The sequence below is a fragment of the Oncorhynchus tshawytscha genome, unplaced genomic scaffold, assembly GCF_018296145.1.
Source record: "Oncorhynchus tshawytscha isolate Ot180627B unplaced genomic scaffold, Otsh_v2.0 Un_contig_2487_pilon_pilon, whole genome shotgun sequence".
In the NCBI taxonomy this organism is placed as follows: domain Eukaryota; kingdom Metazoa; phylum Chordata; class Actinopteri; order Salmoniformes; family Salmonidae; genus Oncorhynchus; species Oncorhynchus tshawytscha.
In genome coordinates this window covers 48,609-66,834 of record NW_024609714.1, presented here as the reverse complement: position 1 = coordinate 66,834, position 18,226 = coordinate 48,609, and the positions used below count along the sequence as shown (strand labels likewise).

The 18,226-nt window shown below is 43.1% G+C and overlaps 1 long non-coding RNA gene and 1 pseudogene across 1 annotated transcript; both read left to right on the top strand.

Annotated features, from left to right (window-relative positions):
- Window positions 1-1,331: 1,331 nt before the first annotated feature.
- On the top strand, window positions 1,332-3,686 carry LOC121845615. The gene is made up of 3 exons (XR_006082660.1): window positions 1,332-1,366; window positions 2,764-2,840; window positions 2,995-3,686. It is a non-coding gene; the product is annotated as an uncharacterized LOC121845615 (long non-coding RNA).
- A 7,088-nt stretch (window positions 3,687-10,774) lies between these two features.
- Window positions 10,775-18,057, top strand: LOC121845617 (annotated as a pseudogene).
- The last annotated feature ends 169 nt before the right edge of the window (window positions 18,058-18,226 follow it).

The following is an 18,226-nucleotide window of genomic DNA, read 5'->3' as shown; positions in this document are numbered from 1 at the left end:
CATGACAACTGCAGTAGGAAGAGAAAAGTCTTTGGAGCAAGAAGCATCTTGGTACGTTTCATACATTGCGCCTGCATTGATCAAACCCTGCTGACTGGCTAAAGTAAAGTGTGTCTGAGTTCTTCCTGTATTGAATGTGTTAAGCAGGTTTGTGGTCAATTTTAATTAATTTGATTCAGGAAGTAAACTGAAATTGTAAATCCACATTGAATCGATGTTCAGGGCAATTGGAATTTCCATTTCAGTTTTCTTCCTGAATTAACTGGTGTTCAGCTCAAAATACCAGTGCCATCTAGCTAGCTATGTACTTCTGTTAACTGAAATGTTTCCAAGTCACTGTAGAATAGATCCTCTCAGATATGACATTTTGTGGAGGTGTTGTTCCTGCATGTTATGGTCTTGACACTACACACATGGAATCCAATACCCTGCCCAGCTATATTATTGTCTCAATACATGTTTCAATGTTTTCCTAGAACTTATCCATTACTAAAGAACAGGATAGAAACTTCAAATAACTCAGGATGATGAGCCTTTGGTGTCTCGATTGTCAATGGTTTTTGCTTTTGCAATGTTTTATTGTTTTACATGAAAAAACAGTTAACTATCGTGTAGTAACTTGCCTGTTTCAGTTGATCACTGGCCCAACCCTACCTGGGACAGTAAAGATGTAATCCAATATACCCTTTTAGACTTACTCATAACTAAGGAGGCAGGTTACGATTGCTCCTATTGTATTTTCTTACTCCTCCAACCTCAGTCAAAACACCTTTTGAGGTTTCTTACTCCTCCAACCTCAGTCAAAACACCTTATCTTTTACATCAGGTTGAGTCTGTATGTTGTAACACAATCACAGTTTTGGTTTTCTAGAAAGGAGTGAGAAGAAGAATCTGGATCAAAAGCCATGGGTGTGGTGAGCAGAATCAAGAAGCACGTGGCTAGTAAATGTATTGTTGTAATATTTACTGGTTTTCAGGTTTATGTTCATTTATATTTGGGAGGATCAACAACAAGCACAATCATGTTTTATTGTTTAAACAACAAATCAAAAACTGAAAAATTGGGCGTGCAAAATTATTCAGCCCCCTTAAGTTAAACTTTGGCGCCAAGCTCATGGAACATTTCATTATGCAAACTATGGAAATATTGCAACTGCCATATCTTTTAACACTCGGGTTGAGTCTTTATGTTGTATGTTTTTATGCCGTTTTGGCTCCATCCATCTTCCCAATTATTCATCGCCATTTTGGTTTTCTATCACTGTTTCAGTGGCCAATGAGGGTTTACGGGCCCCGTCGCTACAAGAAACTTCAGCAGGCTGTCTGGAGCTTGGGGCGGAGGTGTCAGGCTTTGTAGGACGAAAAGGTTTTCAATATTTATTTTATAAAGCTTTTACATCAGCAGTTGTCACAGAGTGCAACAGAAACCCAGCCTAAAACCCCAAAGAAAAATTTGGTGGCAGTTTCCATAAAGATATAAAACTGTATTTTTGTGAAGAATCAACAAACAAGTGGTCATGAAGTGGAACTCTTTTTAACAAATCAAAAACTGAAAAAATTGGGCGGTAAAAATTATTCAGCCATCAATTTTCCAACATCTTCCTTCCTCCTGCAAAACAGCTCGAGCTCAGTGAGGTTGGATGGAGAGCATTTGTGAACAGTGGGGATTCAGTTCTTTCCACAGATTCTCGATTGGATTCAGGTCTGGGCCATTCTAACACCTGGATATGGAGGTGTCTGGTTGGAAGACAAATCCCAGTCTCAGGTCTTTTGCAGACTTTCCTGTAGGAAGAAAAGCAGGCCCAAACCATGATGCTGCCACCACCATGTTTGACAGTGGGGATGACGCCAAACATAATGTTTTGTTGTTGCAAATAGCTTTTGGTTTCATCTGAAGAGCACCTTCTTCCAATGTTTGGTGTGTCTCCCAGGTGGCTTGTGGCAAACTTTAAACAACACTTTTTATGGATATCTTTAAGAAATGGCTTTCTTCTTTCTTCCATAAAGGCCAGATTTGTGCAATATATGACTGATTGTTGTCCTATGGACAGAGTCTCCCACCTCCGCTGTAGATCTCTGCAGTTCATCCAGAGTGATCATGGGCCCATCTCTGATCAGTCTTCTCCTTGTATGAAAAGTTTAGAGGGACCCAGGTCTTGGTAGATTTGCAGTGGTCTGATACTCCTTCCAAATATTATCGCTTGCACAGTGCTCTTTGGGATGTTTAAAGCTTGGGAAATCTTTTTTGTATCCAAACGGCTTTAAACTTCTTCACAACAGTATCTCGGACCTGCCTGGTGTGTTCCTTGTTCTTCATGATGCTCTCTGCGCTTTTAAACCTCTGAGACTATCACAGTGCAGGTGCATTTATATATACTTGAGACTTGATTACACACAGGTGGATTGTATTTATCATCATTAGTCATTTAGGTCAACATTGGATCATTCAGAATCCTCACTGAACTTCTGAAGAGAGTTTGCTGCACTGAAAGTAAAGGGGCTGAATAATTTTGCACTTTTTCAGTTTTTGATTTGTTAAAAAAGTTTGAAATATCCAATAAATGTCGTTCCACTTCATGGTTGTGTCCCACTTGTTGTTGATTCTAAACAAAAAAATACAGTTTTATATCTTTGTTTGAAGCCTGAAATGTGGCAAAAGGTCGCAAAGTTCAAGGGGGCCGAATACTTTCGCAAGGCACTGTATCCATCAAGGTTAAACCTACATTTGTTTTGAGGAGAAGTGTGATGCTGTTGTTTCTGCAGGCAGCTTTGAGTTGGAGATCAACGGGGAGCTGGTCTTCTCCAAGCTGGAAACAGGTGGCTTCCCCATGGAAAAGGATGTGAGTACTGGAAGCTTTCTCCTCTGAAGTTGCAGAACTGTCAACTTCAGCCAGTTTGTTTACATCACTGAAATTGACACAAATGTTTTGAAATTGACATCAGGTGGGATTGTATTTATCACAAATGGTCTCAACTATGTGTATGCCCCTTCAGGTCAGGGACGCTCTCCAGAACACCTATGCTGGCAAGCAAGTAGAAAAGTGGACCAGAAATCGCCCACCTTGTGTCATCCTGTAGATTTCAATTCCCTCCATCCTCCAACAGTTATCACTCAGACCAATGCTGCTGTCTGTCACCACTCACACAGCAGAGACTCCTTTCTGTTCCTTCTCTCTCTCTGCTCCCATTGCAGTGTTCCAGGACTTTATATGATTACTGTAGACCAAAGCTGAAAGGTTTATAGTATGATGACCCCAGTCCTGGCAGCTCCTATGTTATGGGATCAGAGAAAGGGAGGACATGGAAAGACTGGTTGGGTGGAACTTCCTTATTCCAGATCTTCTATGGCTATCTGTTTACAGCACCATCATCAGCCAGATAAACTATCAATTTGAGTTGCTGAAGCCTGTCTCGCGTTGTGTTACTGTGTATTGATCTCCCATATTGCAACTGATGCTTTGCAATTAGCTTTAAGTAGAGCTGGTCAAGTGAGTAGATGAATTGCTAGTTATGGTAATATAGGCCACCACCCACTAGTCTGTATGCTACACTAACGAGACATCAGCCCATGTTCATCACACGTCATTTGAATTATCATCGCTGAATACTGTTATTGATTGCTGATGACAATGTTTGATACCCACTGGGAGGACTTCAATCTCAAAATAAAATAAAATGACATTGTTTGTTTTCTTCCTAATTGTTGTCATGTTCAGAACCCAGGCTTTACTGGTAACACAGGAGGGAGGAGGAGGCCGCAACCCATACAGACACTTGTTTTCACTGAGGCACATTTGTACACTAGAGGGTGACACAGGCTAAATCTTTTGCCTACAGTTTTATATTACTTGCCATACTCAACTCAGCGTTAAAAAGTCCTATTCTCTAAAGTGATATTTGCTGAATTAGTTTTCACATTTATCTGACTTCTACAGTATGTTCTGTGTATTGTACTGTCTGTTGAATTCCTTTTGCTTGGTTGATGGTTTTGCACTTTGGCCCTTTATGAGTTTCTGCTCTTTGGGCGGTAAGTGGCTGACACTGGCTAGGTGGGTCCAGGGTACAGGCTCTGGTAAGGAGTGATAATTCATGCAAGCCTGCTTGCTCTATGCCTGATAGAGCCTATCGTCTCAGTCTATGAGCTCCATAGTACTGTCACTGTCTCTGCCGCCCATTTTGTGCCACACAATTCCCCCATAAGAACTTTATGAATTGAAGCATTCAACATTAGCATTGTGTAATTCATATATGATTGGGTTGCCATGATCATTTTTGCAAGAGGCCCTCCATACCAGTCAACAGTAATTTCTCAACTCTGTGAAGGATGAATTGTTATGGTGTTATTGGTTTGTCATATGACTTGTTAGAGGAGATTCCCTCCTGCATCAGTTTCAATCAATTATGAAGCTGGTAAGTGACTGTATGTCACAAGAAGGATGCAACCAACAGCCTCTTTAGTTTGTCAATATTGTAGCTATGGCTGGGAATACAGTGTTCCTTGCGGGGGATTGAACCGAGGACACCATGACTCCCAAGACAAACAACCCCAAGAGAATAACGTCCTCATCTATGTTCTGCATATTACGTGACGATAATGCTAAAGAGGGACAGTACAGGGGCATATGGACACAGCAGATGGACCTCCACTATTTATGATAACTGCCCGTGCCATAGCAAAATTGCTATTTTCTCTATCCCTCCGTCTCTCTCTCTCTCTCAGGCTTCTCCCTTTTGATTTGTCCTATTATTTATTGTTTTTTCAGTAATTCAATATCTTTGATACTCCCTCAACTAGACACACTATTATCATTCCCAGAATGCTTCAGCTCCTGCTTATAACATTTAATGTACATATACATAACATAAAAGGCTGATCACATGTTCACAATGAGTATATTACAATAACGTTTAGCTCTGAGACAGGTGCCATAAATGGAAAAATAGCATAGGTGCTATAGTAAATGGGGAAAATTGTGAATGCAAAAGACCAAGTGCAGTGAACATCTAGAGCCCACTCCATTCTTTTTTTCATTGTTCCCCTCTAATAAGGGACCGATTTAGACCTGGGACACCAGGTGGGTGCAATGAATTATCAGGTAGAACAGAAACCCATCAGGCTCTGGACCTCATTGGTTAAGAGTTGAGTACCCCCGCTCTAAAGTAAACACATGGGTGTGGTCCACTGCTTATCTAGTAACCCCTCTGTCATGAGCATGGATGAACACACTGTCATATTTCTAATGTCCAATTCATGCTTTTCACAGATTGATTCAGCATTAATTGACTACTGGCAAGAATGGTGGTGGTGCATCAATAACATTTGCGTTTAAAGTAACAACATTTGTTGAGTGGTAACAGGGGATGTTATTGATTTCCTCAAAGTTACCTCCCAAAAAAAAAGAAAGATCCAACGAGCCAGTTAATATATACATATTTTTTTTACCGGGCTACACGGTTTTTCAATTACAAGGGCCGGCATTTACAGTAGTATAAACATTTTATTTCCCTTACAGGAGGTGCACAAAGTTCCTCACGCAAAGCTGGAGAGATTGTTCATACAGGTATTTAGATACAAATACAGATACAGTATGTTGTGTGTTTTGTAGAATCAGAGCAAATGGAAATATAGTTAAATATTTCAATCTCTGGTCATCTCATTAAAAGCCAGGATGGATGTCCCTCCTGTCTCATAGAGATACAGTACAGGTCACCCACAGACCCCCACCATCAGGCACTCTCTATATTTGGATACACAAGATATATTTACTTGTTTCATTGTATGTTGCTGTCATCAGTTTCTAGTGTTTGAGAACCAAGACCCAATCAAGGCCCTAAAAGGATCAAGGTCGATCTGATGGTGTGAACGTTAAGCCATGGGGTGATGGGGAGTTACAGTAGGTCATACAGTATGACATGTGTCAGTGGGGGCCTGGTAACACTTTATTTGGATAATCCATTTGTAGATGTTATATGGACTATCTACAGACTATCAGTAACATTTCAACTAACTACCCACTAACCATAGCTCTAACCCTAACCTTAACCTTAACCATTATCCCAACCCTAAATTGGACTAGTAACCGAAAGGTTGTAAGTTCAAATCCCTGAGCTGACAAGGTACTCTACTCTGCCCCTGAACAGGCAGTTAACCCACTTTCCTATTCTTGAAAATAAGAATTTGTTCTAACCCTTGCCTAGTAAAATAAAGCTTAAAAAAACTCTAACCTTACTCTGACCCTTATTCTTAACCTTAACAGATTGTTGATAGTATGACCATCTGTAGACCATCTACTGATGGAAAATCCAGACTATCCAAATGAAGTGTGACCAAGGCCTGCTTATAAGTTTGGCAGCTCTTAATGAAAAAAATATTAATTTAATAATAAAACCCACTCGATGTCATCATGAGGGGGAATCCCTCCCTTCATAGAAGGGAATCCCTAGTACTTTAACAAGATGACGTCAGAAGTCAAGATGCTCACGTACTGATAGAGTGCCCCCCTTCCATACCCCCTTTCCCCTCCGTGCAGGGTGAAGCTGGTCCTGTTGGTCCATACAGGTTTGGTCTCTCTGGCACCCTGTGTCCTGACTTGGCATCATTCCAAACAGAGAGGGCGGAGGGGAGAGAGGAGGGTTGGGATATCCCTGGCCCAAGGTGGGCCACATCGATAGGGCTGTTTGTCTGTCACACAGGCCTTATCTCTCTATCCCCTTTGGTGCTGAACGTAGTACAGCGTTTCTTGCCCCGGCGTACTTTCAAATGGGTGTTCCTCCATTTTCTCTCTTCTCTCTCTCTGCCTCTCCATCCGCCCCAGATCACTCTATCATTGGGTACGTTTACGTTAGCATCGTGGCGATCAACCTATTTCTACTGCCACAGACTAGGCTGGATCACCTGGTGCAGGTAAGGGTGGACTCCCAGGCCGGGGGTCCTTTACTGGCGTCTGTCATTGAGGGGGCTTAGGGGTCAGTGGTATTGAGTGGAGTACAGGTGAGAAAAGGTTGGGATTTGAATGAAACATGCGACAGACAACTTTATCTAACTTTCCATGTATCTGAGGTTTATACTAAAATTTGATCATATATGCCTATCAGTGAGAATACATATTTGGAATGACAGTTTGTCTTTCTACAACCCAAGTCTCTCGATTAGTCTGTTGCTAACTAACCGTACAATGACCCAGGTGCTTTTTTTCTTGTTTGTAATTGGTACAAAATGACTGTAAAATCTAACCAGCATTATGTGAGTTGTATAATAAAATTTAAGGTCTGTAGTGTTTGGTTGTGGCCCGTGATGTTTCAAATAACAGCTAACATCACTCTTCTCTTCATCAGTTTAATTAGTGATGGTATAGGTGAAGAAAGTTGACTTTTTTAAGTTTTCCCGCTCACCTTAATTTAGTGGTCGACGGAGGTTTAAAAAGCTCAGGGTCACAAGGTTTGAGAGACGATGGCGGTAGTGAACAGTGTCTTCTTATCTGTCCATCAGCCTCTGTTGTTTCAATGTTATACACATTTGCATAGTATTCCTAATCAGCATTGTTTTATGTGTGTTTGGAGCACTACATATTCATTGTGTAACCAGATAAATGAAGACACAATTTTACATTAATACACATTAAAACATTCTACTTCTCACTGTACACTTAAAGATTTGTATTGCCTGTCATTGTACCACGAGTTACCACCAGCCTTTTTTTTTCCTTTACTGTTTTTGGAGTAGAGTAGATCTGTTAAATTACAAGTTACTGTACAAAATAGTTGTTACAGTATGAGTTGTAATATTGTAAGTTACTGTAATGGATGACTAGAGCACTAGGGTGTCTGTCTGGCCTGGGGAAGGCGTAACCCAGAGATAAGACTCTGTGAGTCTCCTACTCAAACCACTGCAAGGGCCACACTGTCTCAATGGCTGACTCATGGTTAGGAGCACAGCTCATAGGGGCTGTGACATGCGCTGGTGGGGCTGTGACAGGGGCTGTGACATGCGCTATCTTGATTAAATGGGCCTCAAAATGTGTCATAAGTGTGTTTATAAGGCTTACTTGTGTAGAGGTTCATATGCCCTGTTGGTTGGGCTTGTGACACATTGTAACCAATTTGGGTTCACTGTGTGTATGAGTAGCCCATGAAAACATGACAAAAACAGTCCATTTAGAGTTGACACCAGATTACCCCAGATAAAGTTTACCCCAGATTAGCCCAGTCAGAGTTTACCCCAGATTACCCCAATTAGAGTTTACACCAGATTAACCCAGTCAGAGTTTACCCCAGATTACCCCAATTAGAGTTTACACCAGATTAGCCCAGTCAGAGTTTACCCCAGATTACCCAAATTAGAGTTTACACCAGATTAACCCAGTCAGAGTTTACCCCAGATTACCCCAATTAGAGTTTACCCCAGATTACCCCAGTCAGAGTTTACCCCAGATTACTACCGTTGGAGTTTAACCCAGATTACCCCAGTTATAGAACTGATGCAGGGGCAGTTGAGTCTCAGATATTCCCAGAATTATTCTTCAGGCCCAGGGCCATAAACCCCTCCACTTCCCCTCCCCCAAAATGGTCAAGATAGAGCTGAGAGGTCCAGACTAGAGCAAGGTCTTATTTGATGTCACTGTTGAACCATTGATTGTGACAGAGGGAATCCCTAATATCCCCCTCTATATGAGAGCGGGTTGGCATTCTTTTTAGCTCTTCGGAGACTAAGTCATTGGTATGTTTATATTGATAAGGCCATACTGAGACAGGTCCCTTTTCACCTGTGTACCTACATTGTCCAGCAGAAAAATGACAACTATCGCCTGCGCTCACATGTGCATTGTTGACTGTGCCTTAGGCCCGTACAGAGCTGGGGGAAAAAGGTTCATTGTTTTTTAAAATATTTTTTATTGAACCTTATTTAACTAGGCAAGTCAGTTAAGAACAAATGTTACTACAATGACGGCCTACCAAAGGCAAAAGGCCTCTGCGACGGCCTGGGATAAAAATAAATAGAAATACAATATAAATATAGGACATAACACGCATCACAACGAGACACAACCCTACATAAAGAGAGACCTAAGACAACAACATAACAAGGCAGCAAAACATGACAACACAGCATGGTAGCAACATAACATGACAACAACATGGTAGCAACACAACATGGTAGCAGCACAAAACATGGTAGAAACATTATTGGGCACAGACAACAGAACAAAGGTCAAGAAGGTAGAGACAACAATACATCATACAAAGCAGCCACAACTGTCAGTAAGAGTGTCCATGATTGAGTCTTCGAATGAAGAGATTGAGATAAACTGTCCAGTTTGAGTGTTTGTTGCAGCTCGTTCCAGTCGCTAGCTGCAGCGAACTGAAAAGAGGAGCGACCCAGGGATGTGTGTGCTTTGGGGACCTTTAACAGAATGTGACTGGCAGAACGGGTGTTGTATGTGGAGGATGAGGGCTGCAGTAGATATCTCAGATAGGAGGGAGCGAGGCCTAAGAGGGTTTTATAAATAAGCATCAACCTGTGGGTCTTGCGATGGGTATACAGAGATGACCAGTTTAAAGAGGAGTATAAAGTGCAGTGATGTGTCCTATAAGGAGCATTGGTGGCAAATCTGATGGCCGAATGGTAAAGAACATCTAGCCGCTCGAGAGCACCCTTACCTGCCGATCTATAAATGATGTCTCTGTAATCTAGAATGGGTAGGATGGTCATCTGAATCAGGGTTAGTTTGGCAGCTGGGGTGAAAGAGGAGTGATTATGATAGAGGAAATCAAGTCTAGATTTAACTTTAATCTGCATATTTGATATGTGCTGAGAAAAGGACAGTGCACCGTCAAGCTCTAAACCCTCAGAGGTAGTAATAACACATGTGGGAGGAGGGGCATTCTTCTTACCGAACCACATGACCTTTGTTTTGGAGGTGTTCAGAACAAGGTTAAGGGTAGAGAAAGCTTGTTGGACAGTAAGAAAGCTTTGTTGTAGAGCATTTAACACAAAATCCGGGGAGGGTTCTCTGCCCCTTCCATTTCGAACAAGCTTCAAGAAGTCCTGGAATTTACAAGAGCTCCTACATTTAAATTTGTTTAAATCAAGGGTCAACACTTGATATAAATGAAGTGAGGGGCTGTCAGTTTTGACCCTTAGTTGCACGACACTTCCCTAAACCATGTTGTTGCTCAATGTGTACATTTATCTTTTAAACTGTAGTGTTTTGCTTTTTGGCCAGGTTACTCTTTGTAAGAGATTATTCATTTCAATGGTAAAATAAAGGTCAAATGCATGTCTGTATTTCCTGTGTCTAATTCTAGTGTGTTTGTGTTTATTCATTTATGTCAATGTGCATTCACATTACAGGGTATGCACAAACGTTGCTGAAAGTTTAAGGACAGACGAAGCTAGCACTGACACACTCCAATGGAGAACCACCTGTCTTTTGGAGAGGTGTATAAAACACACTGTTATTGCACTAATGCAGTGAATGGGATGGGGAAATGTGAATTGTCAATTCAAAAAGTATTTGTAACATTTTATTCACTTATTTTACTCTGACCCCCTCCCCTCTCTGATTCCATCCAGGATGCTCATAAGCCCTCTGAGGAGGAGAGTGACTGCTTTCCCCATCTCCGACCAGACCGTGGAGTGCTCTCCTCTTAAAAGTTCATTTTAAGTCTAATTAGCATTTCCTCATACAAGAAGTCCAACCTGAACAATTATTAGAAGGAATTAAATGAATGGGTGAAGGGATCTAAAACAAGATATTGTGAATGCAGCTACATCATGTGGTTTGTCCAGATTGTCCAGTGAGAGGATCAGAAGTAGGCCTACTGTACATGATTATACAACACCACCCCCCACTGGTCTAAGCCAGCATGATGTCCTTATCTGAGAAGGCAGCACTGATATTGCAGAGCTTGTCCAAGTCTCTCACTGAAGTCACCAATCTCTGGTAACACAACCAGCGAATGATTCTGAGCCTACAGAATATACAGACGTCATACAGGCTTTTGCTGTCCCTTTTGGCCAGAACACCAAACACCAGGAGCTGCAGGTACTTCATGAAAGAAAGGAGCACAACCTGGCCTGTTGTCTGTAAGATCTGGTGAGACATGGACAGGTGTTGAGGAGCAGCACACCTGCGTCTCGTGCCCCCCCCCTCACTAACCGGGTTCACCTCCCTACCCCTCCCTCCCCACAGTGGCAACTATGACCTGGAGCAGAGCAGGCATGAAGAGGACAGCAACCAGGCCATCCAGAACATCGTCATTCACACCGACCCAGAGGGTGAGCACTAAACGCCCATCAACACATTCTCTCTACTCCCCTCTGTATGTCTCTCCTACACAAGTACACCTCCAATGAAGTGCTAGGACTGAACACTACCTCTGTATTTCAGCCTATCTGAACCTGAACACCAACGCCAACACCAGAGGGATGCTCAGGTAAGCCCCATTTGGGGTATAGTTTCAAATAAACGGATATCTAGTATATTGACAAGGGTGCCATTTTGAACCTGAGCATGATGTTGTGTGTGTCTCAGGCCTATGTGGAGCTGAATGAGCTCATAGGCAGCAGCTGGCAGGAGACTGGCCGCTGGGTGGGCTATGAGGAGAATTTGAACAGAGCAACGGGCAAGTGGGGCCCCTCCCACGTCTCCTACCTCACCTTCAAGAGTCTGATCCAGCTTCGCAAGATCATGAGCACAGGTGACTATCTGAACAAATGCACAGTGTTTATCACTCAATCTATAATCATTTCTTGACATAATCTGGATCATTTCATGAGGTTATTAGAAAATGTATCTTTTCTCAGAGCCACCATATGAAACCGTATTTCCAACAATAGATGGCAGGCAGCAACAGGCCATGAATTGACCTATCCCAAAACTCTGTCTGTGTGTGTTCAGGTGCGATCATTCTGGACCTGCAGGCCAGCAGTCTGTCTGCTGTGGCTGAGAAGGTGGTGGATGAATTGCGGAGCAAGGGTGAGATCCGTGCCACTGATAGAGATGGCCTGTTGAGGGCTCTACTGCAGAGACGCAGTCAGTCTGAGGGAGCTGTAGCTCAACCCCTGGGAGGAGACATCGAGATGCAGACCTTCTCTGTCACCAAGCAGGTAACACTAGGCTTAGGATCTCTATCCCACCGCTAAATCGAAATATCATTCCAGCACTTCATGACTTCATTCAACCTCTCTTCCTCTTTCTTTGATAAATATATCTTTCTCTCCCAATATCTCACTAACTGACCTTCCTCCCTTCGCTTTTCAGAGAGATACAACTGATAGTGTGGAAGCCTCCATTGTCCTCTCAGGTAAGTCGTGTGTGAAAAGTGAAATACAACTCACCACCAACTTTTTAAATGTATTTTATTTAACTAGGCAAGTCAGTTAAGAACAAGTTCTTATTTACAATGGTGACCTACACCGGCCAAACCCGGATGACGCTGGGCCAATTGTGCGGCGCCCTATGGGACTCCCAATCACAGCCGGTTGTGATACCGCCTGGAATTGAACCAGGGTATCTGTAGTGACGCCTCTAGTACTGAGATGCTGTGCCTTAGACAGCTGTGCCACTCGGGAGCCCAACTGGATACTCTGCCTGATTTGCCAATTCAACCATTTATTCTAAAGAATATGGAGACTGTAATCTAAACTCTATGTGTGTGTGTTTGTTCCAGGGGTGATGGACTCCCTGGAGAAGCCTGCCGTGGCCTTCGTCAGGCTGGGGGACTCTGTGTGATAGAGGGGCCCTGGAGGCCCCTGTGCCGGTGCGCTTCGTCTTTGTGCTGGTGGGCCCCAGCCATGGAGGAGTGGATTACCATGAGAGTGGCCGTGCCATGGCTGCCCTTATGGCTGATTGGGTGAGAAAATAGGAGTGGAAAGAGGGATGAGACTTATTAAGGCCAAAGAGCGCAAGGGGGGAGGGGAAGAATGAGGAGATGCTTCATAGTATCTAGATGAATCTTTTCAGTGTTTTACAATAGCTAACTATGCTCTCCCCATGTCTCCGGTCCTACAGGTCTTTAGTCTGGAGGCTTACCTAGCCCAGACTAACAAGGAATTGACCAATGCCATCGCTGATTTCATGGACTGCAGCATCGTCATCCCGCCCACTGAGATCCAGGACAAGGGCATGCTCCAGCCAATCATTGACTTCCAGAAGAAGATGCTGAAGGACAGACTCCGCCCCTCTGACACCCGAATCATATTTGGTGGCGGGGCCAAAGGTCAGTCACACGGACTAACCCTGTAGTTACAACTAATCTAAATCTATAAAAACTTGTTAATTCAATTTCCAAATTAGGGTTGGTTAACATTTGGCCTACATTTCCATCTAATATGATTTTCCAAATAAAATTGATGTTTAGAAAATGCAGAGATTCTGGAGATTCTAGTCAAAAAAAACATCCAAAACACTTGCTCTGTCTGTGCTCATTTTGAGTCATTATTTCTTTTTGTATCCAGCTGATGAGGCCGATGAGGAGCCAGAGAAGACCCGCAGCCTCTACAGGCATTCTTCAAGATGATAAAGGATACGAAGCGGCGGTACCGCCATTACATCAGTGACTTCTACAGACGCCCCCGACCCCCAGGTCCTGGCTGCTGTCATCTTCATCTACTTCGCTGCCCTGTCCCCTGCCATCACCTTCGGAGGCCTGCTGGGTGAGTTCATGTCTGAAGGAGGGACCCACCTAGTATCAAAGAGGACAGGAGCACTGCTGACTCTATATGGGATTTGTGGGTAGGCCTACATAACAGCGGTTATAATCATGACCTTCATCCCCCTGACCTCTGCCTCCAGCTGATAAGACGGAGCACATGATGGGCGTGTCTGAGCTGATGATCTCCACCTGCGTCCAGGGCATCATCTTCGCCTTCATCGCAGCCCAGCCTACACTGGTCATTGGCTTCTCTGGGCCACTGCTGGTGTTTGAGGAGGCCTTCTTTGCGGTATGTATCATAGCACTTTCACATAACAGCTCAGTGAGCTCTAGCTCTGACCCCTGATGACAGTATGCTGAGCCATCACTGCTTCATGTCCTCAGGATGTCAATCATATTAGATATGTTTTGCTTTGGCTATTATGATAACTATGAATTTCAAAGTTTCAATACAAGTACATCATTAACATAAACAACTTATTTTTATAAATCCCATTGTCTAGTTCTGCAAGTCCTAGGAGGATTATACATTGTGGGCCGTATCTGGGCAGGCCTGGTGGCTGGCAGACTACCGGTTGTTATCGTGGCCGTGGAGGGCAGCCTTCCTGGTCAAATTCATCTCCCGCTTCACGCAGGAGATCTTCTCCATCCTTATCTCCCTCATCTTCATCTACATGACCTTCAGCAAGCTCTCGGCAAGGTACTACACATCACTCCACCTCATCTCCTCACATCCATCCCAACATTTACATCCATCCACCATCCTAAGCACTTTTTTATACCTCAACTGTAAATACAAAAATAAAACCTGTCTTTCTCCTTTTTCACACCCCTCCTGTCCTCCGCTGCTAATTCATCTACATACCTACTTTTCTTCTCGTTATTCAGATCTTCAAAGCTCACCTCTGGTTCTGAATTATGAGCACTTGAACGACAGCCTGGACAACCCCTTTCCACCCGGTGGTCAAGGAGCGCATAGAGTATCATGATGATGGCAACAAGACAGTGCACGAGGTCATACATGAGAGGGCCTACCCCAACACCGCCCTGCTTTCCATGTGTCTTATGTTCGGGTGTTTCTTCATTGCATACTTCCTCCGTCAGTTCAAAAATGGCCACTTCCTCCCTGGACCGGTAAGAGCTACAGCTGTTTTCAACAGTGATGACTAGTGTATGTCTGTGAGCAAAGCGACTGCTGGATAGTATTGAAGAGAGATGAATCAGGATAGGGTCTTTTAGCGCTGGAGAGCCCCCTCTGTGTTCTGTGTGTGATAGCCTTCACTACATATGTTTTCCCTATCACCAGATTCGTCGGATGGTTGGAGATTTTGGTGTTCCCATCGCCATTTTCTTCATGATCGCTGTGGATATCACCATTGAGGATGCCTACACTCAGGTTAGTGATTTATAGGTTTGTGTTGCCTTGACTAAAAGGTGATCTCGGTGTATAACATATTACTCCTTAAACTGTTTCATGTAAAAAGGGATATCTAGTAATAGATTAAATACAGAATATGTATTTTGTGTGTCCCCTGGCAGAAACTTGTGGTGCCCAAGGGTCTAATGGTGTCCAACCCCAATGCCAGAGGCTGGTTCATCAACCCCCTGGGAGAGAAGAAGCCTTTCCCCGCCTGGATGATGGGGGCGTGTTGCGTGCCAGCCCTGCTGGTCTTCATCCTCATCTTCCTCGAGTCCCAGATCACTACGTTAGTAAAATCGTCTTCATGTCCAGAGTCTCTCCACAACAGCCAAGCCTCCTCTCATTGTTTGACCTCTGACCTTTCTAGGCTGATTGTGAGCAAACCAGAGAGGAAGATGGTGAAGGGCTCTGGTTTCCATCTGGACCTGCTCATCCTGGTCACCATGGGTGGCATCGCCTCCCTGTTTGGGGTGCCCTGGCTGAGTGCCGCCACCGTGCGTTCTGTCACCCATGCCAACGCCCTCACTGTCATGAGCAAGGGACCCAAGCCTGAGATCGAGAAGGTGCTGGAGCAAAGGATCAGCGGCATGCTTGTGGCCGCCATGGTCGGTAAGTGCTACCATATAGGCTACTGAGATTTAGCTGATGCAGTCGATCCCGACGAACAGACAGAACACTGGGTGTCTAAAGAAAAGTTCAGCACAGTCAGTGTTGAGTTCCTAAAAATGTCTGAGAAATGTTTGTTGTTCCTGCTATTCCCAGGTGTGTCTATTCTCTTGGAGCCTATCCTGAAGATGATTCCCATGACGGCTCTGTTTGGAATCTTCCTCTACATGGGTATAACCTCACTCAGTGGGATCCAGATGTGGGACCGAATGCTTCTGCTTATTGTACCCAGGAAATACTATCCTGCTGACGCCTATGCACAAAGGGTATGCTGCCTCTCTCCACCCCCCAATTGTCCTCCTTTCTGTTTCATCGTTTTATATCATTATTTAATTAATGAAACATACCAGACAATTCCTACACAATGACACACTGTGGCAATCACAACGTAATTATCTGAAAAATCATAAATTACCTTTGCACTTACAAGTTTTACACCATAGTAAATATCAGGAGTGCAACTTGGTTTTAGAAGTGGGGGAGACGTAATTTTGTATTTAATTTTTATACAATCGGATAAACACTCCAAACAGCCCACTCGGACGCATCCGCATGGTCCTAAAGCACACCATTGCCTTGTTTTGTATCACATTCCAAAGATGAAACTGGGGGGGACAAAAATGCTATTTCAGAATGTACCAGTCCCCAGTGAAAGTTATGCCCCTGGTAAACATAAGTATATATCCAATGTGTTGCCCCTGTCTTAACCCTCCTTCTCTCATCTCCTTAATGCAGGTAACTACTATGAAGATGCACTTGTTCACTCTGATCCAGATGGTGTGTTTGGGAGCTCTCTGGATGGTGAAGATGAGTGCCTTCTCCCTGGCTCTGCCCTTTGTCCTCATCCTCACCATCCCCCTGCGCATGGCCATCACTGGAACACTCTTCACTGACAAGGAAATGAAATGTGTAAGTGGCACACAAATGTTTTACTGTGGTTAACTACAATCACAACACGTGCATATGTTTTGGGTAGGAGCCTGGTCCCAGTACCTTATGTTGTCATGCCGATGAGTGGTCAGAAGATTTAGCTAAATCACATACACATGAGAACAATATGGAACTGATGGAATCTGCAGAGAACATTTTCAAAATACCCATTCAGCTGTTGATCAATAGAATGTCAGTGTCGCTATTCATTTTCTTCATATTGGGTTCAGTTTCATTAATATTGGAAATGCTATCTTTCAAATGATTTCAGGAGGTTTAGAATAAATTCTGCCTCTCCTAAATCAGTGTGACTCAACTAAACTGTGTGTGTTTCTCTAATGAGACTGTGTGACCTGTTGCAGCTGGATGCCTCTGACGGCAAGGTGAAGTTCGAAGAGGAGCCAGGAGAGGATATGTACGAGTCCCCGTTGCCATGAACACCTGGACACGACCTTTCACTTCTCAACTCGCTGCGAGGATCCAGTGAACTCAAACAATGCTTTAATAGGGACTGGTGTCTAACACATTTATTAGTATGTGCCATCAAAAATATTCTTTAGGAAAATGTATTTTTAGCCAACTGTCCTGAAACCTCAATTGCAATTGGGTATGTTTGTGTGCCAAGCTAAAATGAAGGTCTTGGGTAAGCATTCAAACCTTTTTAATGACAGGTTTCCTAATATTCTACACTATTAATATGACAATTAACATTTATCTCTCAAATACCCAAATAATGCCAAAAATATAATCCCATCAGTATTAGGCAGATAAATAGATAAATGCAATATTATAAATCACACGAAAATGCTTTTCTATGGAACTGTTATTTTAGCCTTGGTTCTGTAGCCTATTGTATACCCTAGTTACATTACTCTCCTTTGTTACAGTTTGGTTTTATGCTTCATTGTGAGCTTATTGAATGAAAGTCTTATGTAGATCACCTTTTGTTCTTGCTGTTTTGTTTAGTTGCAAGCTTCAACGTGTGAGTATGGAGTTCAGATCATCTTAGTTCTATTTTTTTTGGGTGTCCAGTGGTGTCACTCATTCAGTTCTTATACCTAAATACATATTTACTTCAGGATGTAATGCTTTCGGGATTGCAAAGGTGAGAGGGATACATACAGGAAAATTATTGATTAATCACTGAATGAATTGTAACAATATAATGATGATGTGGGAGAGAAATGTGTAAATATGACAAATGAATCACAGCAATAAGATCTGACTATAGTAGGCCTATTGCACCATTTTTTTCATTGATCAGGGACAGGTGTAAAAGGACAGCTGTATATTTGGTTTATTGTATGTTGATGTGTGTTTGAATCACTGTACAACTGTTGTTTTGATTTTCACCCAACCAATTAAAGACATTTTAAACCCTTTCATTTCTTAATTTGAGACATTCCATCACTTCATTCATCAATGGTAGGAGGGCTGACAGTGCTGGTCCACAGGAGCACCACTCCAACGCGGTTTAACGACGCTGTGCGCTCATTGGAAAGTCATTTGTTTTCATTGGATCTGGCTGTCTGGATTGGATGGCTGGATTACGCC